Source organism: Castanea sativa, chromosome 8 (assembly GCF_040712315.1).
Source record: "Castanea sativa cultivar Marrone di Chiusa Pesio chromosome 8, ASM4071231v1".
Taxonomy (NCBI): Eukaryota; Viridiplantae; Streptophyta; class Magnoliopsida; order Fagales; family Fagaceae; genus Castanea; species Castanea sativa.
Genome location: NC_134020.1, coordinates 119,583 through 128,468, shown reverse-complemented (window position 1 = coordinate 128,468; position 8,886 = coordinate 119,583). Strand labels below are relative to the sequence as shown.

The window sequence follows — 8,886 nt, the reverse complement described above, 5'->3', positions numbered from 1 at the left end:
ACCTTTCTTCAGCTAAATATTTGTTTGTTGCAACTATTGACAGTGATATACTACAGCTGCAAAGGATAACGTAGGTATAACTGTAGATTGAGTGATTGATCGAAACAAATAAAGCTATTCCCTTTTTCTTTTCCATTTTTTTCCTTTTCAAAGAATGAAGGCTTCAAAGCCGTGAACAATGGAGGTATCCAGGGAAACATCTCTCTCTCTCTCTCTCACACACACACACACACACACACACACACACACACACACGCACATACAAATAACTTTTCTTCTTTCCTTAAATAATAACAAAAGTGAAGGATGATTATGCAGGTTATAGACTTTAGCTTTTTGGTATTTTTTTTAAAAATACATTAGCTCTTAGTTACAACGAACATTTTTCAGGTTTGCGATTCAGATAGGTGAAAGTGCAAATGTTAGCAACAAACATGATTCAGGAAATTTTAAATTTTGATATTTTATTAAATAATAACGCCTCAACATTATCTTAGGTAGAAATATTATTCTTCTAAATGACAACTAGACCTGAATACCCAACTCTGAGACAGGCTTGCAATTATTTAGACTGGTTTCTGTCTCCACAGGTAGTTTTTAAGTTCTAGCAAGTACTTCAAAGGCGCCTCTTGTTTCAATTGACTGGTAAAAGTGATTGAGATGCTCCTAGAACCAAAAAATTGTGAAGTTACCAAAGTTACCTTAGTGGAGAAGAAGCGGCGCTTTCTCATCATGTCCAACACGGTGGCTTGCCTGGGATCACATTAGGTAAAAAACAAAAAGGAATAATATAATTTGAGTACAAATAATCAATTAAATCGCAACAACAACTGTTCTTACAAATATAACAAAAAACTTTAGCTGAAGATTCTTACATCCTCAGTTGCTCCAGCTGCCATATTTACAAATGATGTATCCTTTGACCTAGAATATCATGTAAGTAAAGAGAACATTTTGGCATCTATCAGCTTCATGTTTCTTATTTCCCACAGATGAAATCAACTAAAACTGATAGTCATCTAAGATAAATAAATTAAAATAAACCTTGATTTCACAAGAAAATAACAAAAGAAACTTCATTAGCATGTCCGCCTGCACATTCACAAAAATATATAGAAGGATGCCAATGGATGTGAACCACCAAAGACATGAACTAGTTTACATATATAACTTATAAACAGAATCAAAGCGGACAAGCACACACCTTTGGTTGTTCTGATTGTCGATCATTTCAAAATTACCATTCTGTGGTTTGTCCTTAATCTTTGAAAGTGGTGAAAAGAACTGTACAGAGATGTAATGCATAAGACAAGTTCATAAGATAGAATGGAGACTCTCTCTCTCTCTCTCTCTCTCTCTCTCATATTTACCTGATGCATAGAAATGAACACAATAGAGATTCCTAAAATAAAGTTGATAGTCAGTGTATGACCAAACAGTGCAGCAGATGCTATTCCTGTAAAAATTGTTGCAACAGTTGAGGAATATTTTTTCAAAATTGTATCTGCAAGCATCAAGAAAACTGATTTAGAAAAGCACAAGGAATGGTAGTGTAAACCCACCAGTTTGTGAAAGATAATGGTAAAATACCAGTATTAAAATATGATATGGATGCTGTCATTTTTTTTATGAAATAATATAAAATTATAATATATTTGAAGTGTTCTTTTTTTCCCTTTCACAATTAACATGAGCAGCTGAAGAGTTCATTCAGGCCAAGGTAGAGACTTCAACTTAACTCAGTGGCTCAATGAGCGAACCCATGACAGAATTCACAACATAATAGCTTTGCAATATGGCCTTTTCTAGTTGGTTGGGGGGTGGGAAATTTGCTTAAACAATTGTAGTCCCAGCTGGTCATGATACCACAACTTACCTCTCTCCTGTAGTGAGAACAGGTTCCAAGGTAGTAAATGAACTTTGATTGTCTCAGCCAAAAAAAAAGAAAAAGAAAGACAAAAGAAGTCTGATTGCACTTTAACAAGTTAGAGTGCAATGCAGATATCATAACCAGCCATTTTTCAACATTTAACCCTAACTAATAAAACTGACTGATGCCCATGTTCTCCTCTGTTTTGTTATTTTTTCCCCTCAACGTTAAACCATGAAACTATAAAAAAAAATGAACATAAGACCCAATTCCATGTATATCCAACTAGGATGTTTCCTTAGGGTCACAAGAACTTATGTTTAATAACGCTCAGTTAAACATTTTGTTCTTATTTTTATGCTTTTTCCTTTTTTATTCAAGCAAGGCCTCAAACCTTATTCAAACAAGGGTAGCATCCTGGCTAGTTATGATACCACATCATTGTCAAATGGATTTTTCTGACAAAATATTCACCCCTATTCAACTAACCAAAAATATGAGAGCACGGTGACTTCAATCCTTCCATCAGTAACCAAAATATCTTCTACTTCGAAAAAAAAAAATTCAATCATCTAAATACGGCTAAGACCTGCATGGTAAAAAAAATGGCACCAAACTGATTTTTAAACTGTTCAACTTTCAGAAGTAGTGTATTTGACTAGAAGCCAGGCTATTAGAAAGGTAATGCATGAAAATTACTGTCAAAATCCAATTTCAAAAGTTAAAAATCTCCACCACTGAATTTAAGAACATGGAAAGGCAGTTTATGGTCAGCTACTTTGCCACTAAAACTGAGGTTACATGTGGAACATGACAGCACAAATTGGATAGAAGAAATTCATACCTTGCTTAAGCATAAATCAGGGTTGAAGGTCTTCAGTGCATATATCATATTGAATTAACTCTTTTTCTTTTTCTTTTTTTTTTGATAAATAAGAAAGATGTATAATCAAAAGGCAACTTTATGCATGAAAAGCATAAAGCAAACCAATATTTACAAAGAAAAGAAAGAAACAGAGAAGAAAAGAAAAGAAAAAAAATAAAGAAGAAAATTAATTAAAAAAGAGAAGAGAACAAAGGAACAAAGGGAGAGAATCACTAGATGTGTGTTCCCAAGCCCGAGACCAATCAAATAAAGATCCGCTAAAAGCAGCAAGCAACTGATCTCCGAAGCTATCCAAGTCCTCAAAAGTCCACCTATTGCGCTCTCTCCACAAACACCACAATAAGCACAACGGAACTAAATTCCAAATGTTAGACAAATGCTTCCCTAACCAATTCCACCAACCAAAAAGCATATTTGGAACCGTTCTTGGTAAGACTCACGAAATCCCAAAAGATTTAAAAACCAAATTCCATAATAAATGAGCCTTCTCACAATTAAGCAGTAGGTGATCCACAGTCTCCCCATAACGACGACACATAATACACCAATCAACAAAATCAAAACCCCTAAGTCTCAAATTTTCACCTCTACAAATCTTATTCCAAGCTACAGTCCAAACAAAGGAAACACACTGAGGGGCCTTAACTTTCCGAATACCTTTCCAAGGAAAGACGACGGATAAAGAACCTTGTAACTTATTGTAAAATGAACGGATGTCAAAATCTCCATTAGGTTTCAACTTCCATCCCATCCAGTCCCCATTATCTGTAGAAGGTATTAGAGTTCAAAAGACGAAGAAAGCCATCCCCTATACCCACCTCCCAATCATTAAGATCCCGAATTCATTGAATCCCAACTTCTCCTTTCCCTTGCCCCCAGCCTTGTCAATGAATACTCAACAAAGGCCTCACTATCAATGGCAATACCATACAGCTTTGGGAAAGCCAGTTGGAGAGGTTGATCCCTACACTACCCATCTTGCCAAAATCACACTCTCATCCCTATCCCAACAACAAACTGAGTATTTTTGCTAAAATCCTCCCAACCCATATGAATATCTCTCCATAAACCACACCCACGAACACCCCTACCCAACTTAGAAGTCCATCCCCCCCCCCCCCCCCCCCCCCAACTCTTCTCCAAACTTCAAAGCTACCACCCCCCTCTAAAGCCATTTCCCTAATAAAACTTTGTTAAAAGTAGTTAATTTTCTTATACCTAAACCACCTTTGGCCAAAGGCAAACACACTTTATCCCATCTTGCCAAATGAGTCTTATAATTACCCCACAAAAATTTCCTTTGCAACTTTTCGATTCTGTTAGCCACATGAGTAGGAATAGCGAAAAGCGATAGAAAATAAGTAGGAAGACTAGATGATGTACTCTTGAGCAACATCAATCTACCAACTTTTGACAAATACAGCTTCTTCCACCTAGCCAACTTTCGCTTAATTTTTTCCAAAATAGGATTTCAAATTAAAGGAGATTATGAGAAGCCCTCATCACATGTCAAGATAAGACACAGGCAAAGTTCCAATCTTGCACCCCAAAATCTTAGCCAAAGCATGCACATTATTTATCTCCCCTAAAGGAACCATTTCACTCTTTTGCACGTTAACCTTCAAGTTTGCCACCGCCTGAAAACAAAGTAGGAGCATCCGAACATGAAGGATTTACTCCGAATCTGCATCACAAAACAAAATAGTATTCTGAAAATAGGAGATGTGAAACACATTCTCCACCATCCTGCCTACCATCAGCCTTGAAACTACGAAGTAAGCCAGCACCCTCCATTCTCTTCAACATCCTACTAAAAACCTCCATCATGATCAAAAATAGCATAGGAGAGAGCAGGTCCCCTTGTCTCAATCCACAGACCTCTTTTGGATGAGGTTGTTTTTTCTAGAATTACTGAGGAAGATGCCACTTGGTTGGACAGGCCTTTTGATGAGGAAGAAGTTTTTGCAGTGGTCCATGATTTCAATGGTGATAAAGCGCTAGGACCAGATGGTTTTACAATGGCATTTTTCCAGTCTTGTTGGAGCTCGGTGAAATCAGATATTATGTGTTTCATAGTTTTCATGCCCACGTTGTGTTTGAAAAGAGCTTCAATGCTACTTTTCTTGCTCTCATTTCTAAAAAAACTGATGTTGTGGATGTCAAAGACTTTCGGCTTATTAGTTTGGTGGGAGGGTTGTACAAGATTATTGCTAAGGTGTTAGCCAATCGAATGCGTAGGGTGGTTCACGGCCTTATTTCTGAATCTCAGAATGCCTTTGTGAAAGGTAGACAGATTTTAGATTTTGTTCTTATTGCTTCTGAGTGTTTAGATAGTCGATTGAAGGCAGGGGTTCCGGGGGTGCTGTGCAAACTGGATATTGAGAAAGCATATGATCACGTGAATTGGGAGTTTCTCATGTTTCTATCACAGCAGTGTGGCTTTTTTGAAAAATGGAGAAGGTGGATCAGGTGTTGTATATCAACTGTTAAATTCTCCATTTTGATCAATGGTAGCCCTTCTGCTTTTTTTGGGAGTTCTAGAGGACTTCAGCAAGGAGATCCTTTATCCCATTTTCTCCTTGATATTGTCATGGAGGCTTTGACCCGTATGTTGGCCGCAGCTACTGCAGCAGGGCAGTTTTCGCGCTTCATAGCGGGGAATGTGACTGGTTCCTTGATGACGGTGTCTCACCTTTTATTTGCGGATGATACACTTGTTTTCTGTGATGCTAATAGCAATCATATAACAGCCTTGCGTGGGATTCTCTCTAGATTTGAGGAAATGTCTGGCCTAAAAATTAATTTAGGAAAGTCTGAATTGATTCCAATTGGGGATGTGCCTAATCTTCATGAACTAGTGGAGATTTTGGGCTGTGGGGAGTCGGCTCTTCCACTGAAATATTTAGGTCTCCCGTTGGGTGCTTCTTTTAAAGATAAGACGATTTGGAATCCTATTTCGGAGAAGATGGAGCAAAAGCTAGCTGGTTGGAAGAGGTTGTATTTATCTAAGGGGGGTACGGTTACCCTTATTAAGAGTACTCTCTCTAGCCTACCTACGTATTTCCTTTCTCTTTTCCCTATCATTGACAAGGTGGCTAAGAGGATGGAGAAATTACAAAGGGATTTCCTTTGGATTGGTATGGAGGATGAGCATAAAATTCACTTAGTAAATTGGTCTAAGATATGTAGGCCAGTGAAGAATGGAGGGATAGGCATTAGGTGTTTGAGAAGGTTTAACTCAGCCTTATTAGCCAAATGGTTGTGGCGCTATGGTTTGGAGAATGATGCCCGTTGGAGAAGGATCATTGAGGTGAAGTATGGGAATGAGTGGGGTGGTTGGTGCACAAATGCAAGGATTTGAGTCTTCCTTTAGGAGCTAAATGCAAGGATAAGGCAATATGGAACCCAATTCTGGAGAAGATAGAACGGAGATTAGCAGGATGGAAACGTCTGTACTTATCCAAGGGAGGTAGAGTCACTTTAATTTAAAAGCACTCTATCTAATTTACCTACTTATTTTCTATCTCTATTCCCTATTCCTGCTACTGTGGCTAACCGAATTGAGAAACTACAGAGAAATTTCTTATGGGATGGCATTAGAGATAAACCAAAATTCCATTTGGTTAAATGGGCTACTGTCTGCAGTCCCATTGCTTCGGGTGGCTTGGGGATAAGGAAGATAAGACTTTTTAATGAAGCTTTGCTTGGAAAGTGGCTATGGAGATTTGGGATGGAGAAGACTACCCTTTGGAGGCAAGTGATAGAGGTGAAATATGGCTGTGAATGGGGTGGCTGGTGTACTAGGCCTGTTAATGGTCCATATGGTGTGGACTTGTGAAAAAATATTAGTCGGGGATGGCCTTCTTTTTCCCGCCACATTCTACATGATATTAGGGATGAGTCATGGGTGAAATTCTGGCAAGACCATTGGTGTGGTGAGACTTCCTTTGCAGTCAGCTATCCGGAATTGTATAGATTTTGCCGAGACAAGGAGGCTAGCGTGGTTGAGCTTATGAAGCTTGATAATGGAGTCCTTTTTTGGGATGTAAGTTTCTTTAGGGGTGTGCATGCTCCGGAATCAGAGGCATTGGCTGGTTTCATGAATACCATTTATAGTGCTTCGGTGAAAGGGTTTGGCGAGGATAAGATGTTGGAGTTTTTGCCCTAAAATCCAATTTATTGGCATGTCATAAATAATTAATTTGTTTAATTATATGAAACTATTTATAAATGAATTAATGAGATATTATCTTAGTCCATGAGATGCATTGTATGTGATTTAGTCACAGAAGATGTAAATCACAAGTTCCTTGTAAACTCAAAATGTAGTTTATAGTCGATGATGAAATTGGGGGTTTCATATGCGAAGACTATAATATATCAACTAAGATGATTTGTCTTGATCATGGAAATGGAGATTTCTAGTTGGTATGTTGATATATTTTAAGAGTTAAAACATATTGAACTAGACCGCTATGAGATTTATTATTCTTCTAACGACTGTCAATTGAATAATAAATCTCATGACTTCTATTTACATGAACTCTTAATCCTGAGAGAATAATGGACTTGATCATGAGGTGTAAGTTGCTTTCATATATTAGGAGTGAGATCTAAAAGTCACGATCAAAACCTCTAAATGTTGGGCAGCCACATTTAGTGTTGATGGAACATATATTTTCAAGATAAAATTCATAGTCTCTTAACGAAAATACAAAATATTCCCTTGAGATAAGTTTAATGAGTTTGATTATTTAGAGAGTTGGGCCCAACTACTTTAGTAAGGAATTACTAAAGTATATATATTTATGGAATTGGATTTCATAAATATATAATGAATAACTTAAAAGATTAAACCGGATACTCAAGGATTAGGATGTAGTAATCTTCAAAGTGGCAGTCTACATTCATGACTTTGTATTACTACGAATATTTTAATGAAAGAGTTGTATGTATAATAAAGTCTTGAGATATAATTTATAGATAAGGTCTAGAGTGCAACTATATTTATATAGTGGTATTAAATATAGTTAATGGTAACTTTGGACTTGTCAAAAGTTAACTAAAAAGCCCAAGGTCCATTGGAGCTAGTGTCTTATTGGTCCCACTCCAAGCCACACATAAGAGCTTAATTGAAATAGCTCAAAAGGCTAGCCTAATTAAATAATCAGTTAATATATAAGGAGAGAAAAATACATAATTTTAATAAGTCCTTTTCATAAGTGTTTTCATTAAGAACATACAAGGAATGAAATGGTTTGTATGTGAGTGTTGGATAGTCTTCTATTCTCTTCTCAAAAACTGATTGAGAGACCACACTTCTTGGGCATTAAGTAGAATTGGAGTGAAGATTAAAAGTATTTTCAAGTACTTATAATCTTTGGTTTTGAATTTCACCGCACCAAGGTACGCTTTCTTGTTCTTAAATTTTGAAACTTACATAGTACATGTTATCAATTGCGAGTGAAGTAGATCCGTTAATTTTCCGCTGCGCATGTTTTGTATGAGATACAAACACGTATTTTCCATGTGTTTTTCTAACATAAGATGTGCTTGAAACTTGATAGAGAGAAGGGTTTCCTGGTTAAGGATTATTATAGTCTCTTAGTGGGCTCTAATGACTGTTGCTTTCCTTGGAAAAGTATTTGAAAACAGAAAATTCTTTCTCGAGTTGCTTTCTTTGTTTGGATTGCTGCTGTGGGGAAGTGTTTAATGATTGACAATTTATGAAAAAGGAAGGTTTGGATATTGGATTGGTGCTACATGTGCAAGCGCAATGGTGAATCGGTTGATCATCTTTTTCTCCATCGTCCGGTTGCAATGGATATGTGGGCAATGGTGTTTGGATTGTTTGGAGTTAGCTGGGTGATTCCGCAATTTGTAGTGGGGCTATTTAGCATGTTGACAAGGCAGATTTGGTTGCCATCGAAATGGGTATATATGGATGATTGTTCCGCATTGCTTATTGTGGTGTCTTTGGAGAGAGAAATAGCAGTTGCTTTGAAGATATGGAGATATCAATCTTAGACTTGAAGCTATTTTTCTTTACAACCTTAATAGATTGGTTGGCTGCTTTGCAGAACCAATTATTTTTATCTTTTCTTGATTTCTTAGATTCTTGTAATTTTTG

The 8,886-nt window shown here is 37.0% G+C and overlaps 1 pseudogene; it reads right to left on the bottom strand.

Moving 5' to 3' along the window:
• Window positions 1-447: 447 nt before the first annotated feature.
• The window catches only part of LOC142605624 (CMP-sialic acid transporter 3-like), a 51,006-nt pseudogene continuing 42,567 nt past the window's right edge, over window positions 448-8,886 (bottom strand).